This window comes from Gossypium raimondii, chromosome 9, assembly GCF_025698545.1.
Source record: "Gossypium raimondii isolate GPD5lz chromosome 9, ASM2569854v1, whole genome shotgun sequence".
NCBI lineage: Eukaryota > Viridiplantae > Streptophyta > Magnoliopsida > Malvales > Malvaceae > Gossypium > Gossypium raimondii.
This window is the reverse complement of record NC_068573.1, coordinates 21650733-21652708: the sequence shown is the minus strand read 5'-3', so window position 1 is coordinate 21652708 and position 1976 is coordinate 21650733. Positions and strand designations below refer to the sequence as shown.

The following is a 1976-nucleotide window of genomic DNA, read 5'->3' as shown; positions in this document are numbered from 1 at the left end:
TGCTCAGATGTTTGATAATCAAGATAGACCAATTCAAGAGCATGTAATGCCTATCTTAGACAACCTGAATCCTGGAATAGGCAGGCTAAAAATTTAAGCTCCCCACTTTGAACAGAAACCTGTAATGTTTCAGATGTTTTAATCAATTGGTTAGTTTGGTGGTTTGCCAACTGACAATCCCAAATTGCACTTGAGACATTTCTAGGAGGTCTACGATTCTTTCAGACAGCAATGTGTCTCTAAAGATGCCTTAAAACTCAAATTGTTTCCCTATTCTTTAAGAGATCATGCTAGAACATGGCTCAACGATTTACCATCTAAAACAATAGAATCATGGAATAATTTCTATCAAAGATTTCTGCTGCGATATAACCCACCCAATATGAATGTCAAACTAAGAAATGACATAACATCCTTCAAGAAACTAGAGGATGAAACACTGTATGAAGCATGGGAAAGGTTTAAAGATTTACTTAGGAAATTTCCTATACATGGATTTCAGCATTTGACCCAAATAGAGATGTTCTACAATGGTTTGAATGCACAGACACATATGGTAGTTGATGCTTCAGCTAATGGAACTTAGTTGGATAGGTCTTACAGTGAAGACTACAAGATTCTGGAAAGAATTGCCAATAATGATTATTAATACCCCACAAAGATAGTTAGAACTAGTAGAAGAGTGGTTGGATCATTCGAATTTGATGCTATTACCTCACCTTCTGCTCAGGTATCTTCTTTAACCAACATGATAAAGACCATGCAAAAGCCTAGTGAAGAGAAAGAGCTAAAAACAGCTGGGTTATCTTGTGTTTATTGTGGTGAGGATCACGCGTTTGAAGAGTGCCCCTTGAACCCAACATATGTCTATTATATGGGCAACTTCAATAGGAACAAAAATCCTTATTCCAACATGTACAACCCTGGTTGGAAACAACACCTAAATTTTGGGTGGAGTAATCAAGGAGCTGGAAATTTCAACACGTTTATTAGACCCAATACCATGAATGTTCCACCTAGTTTCCATTAGTCTATACCGTTTCAACAACGAGTTCAACAAGGACAAATATAATTTTCTTCGTCATCTATTGAGTCTCTACTGAAGGAGTATATGGCTAAGAACGATACCGTGATTTAGAGCCAAGCATCATCGTTACGAGCTTCAGAGAATCAAGTAGGACAGATAGCTAATGCTTTGAACACAAAAACATAAAGAACTTTGACTAGTGATACCGAGAATGCAAGACCACGTGAGAAAGAGCATTATAAAGCATTCACTCTAAGAAGTGGCACACAACTCGATAGAGTTGTTAAGAATGTTGTTCCTAAATCAGCGAATTCAGAAACAATTACAAGCAAAACCCTTGAGCAACCCAAGAAGAGCACCGCAATTGAGAAAACTAGACCAAGCCATGCCGAAGCAAACTCAGATAGTAATGTCGAACACAATGCCCAGGCAATAACAATCATTTCAACCTGAAGTTCGCCCACCCCCACCATTTCCCCAATGCTTTGAAAATCACAAATAAGACCAATACTTTAGGTGATTCTTAGATGTCATTAAGCAAATTCACATCAATATACCGTTAGTGGAAGCTTTGGAGCAAATGCCTAACTATGTCAAGTTTATGAAAGACATAATTTCAAAGAAGAAATGATTGGGAGATTTTGAAACAATCACTTTCACTGAAGGGTGCACTGCTATGTTGACAAATAGACTTGGAAAGAGGTTTGACACATTAGATTTAACTGCTCAAACTTTCAGCCTTTCTAAATTGTCCATAGAAGAACCACCCACCATAGAGTTAAAACATCTACCTTCACAGTTAAAGTACGCATATTTAGGAAAGGATTAGACACTACCCATGGTTGTGTCTGCTGAGCTGACTGATGAGCAAGAGGTTAAGTTGTTAGCTGTGCTTAATAAATTCAAAAAGGCATTAGGTTGGACAATTGCAGATTTTAAAGGAATCAAC

At 37.6% G+C, this 1976-nt stretch overlaps 1 non-coding gene across 1 annotated transcript; it reads right to left on the bottom strand.

Moving 5' to 3' along the window:
• Positions 1 to 391: 391 nt before the first annotated feature.
• Positions 392 to 498, bottom strand: LOC128032916 (small nucleolar RNA R71). The gene has a single exon (XR_008189257.1). It is a non-coding gene; the product is annotated as a small nucleolar RNA R71 (small nucleolar RNA).
• Positions 499 to 1976: the final 1478 nt, after the last annotated feature.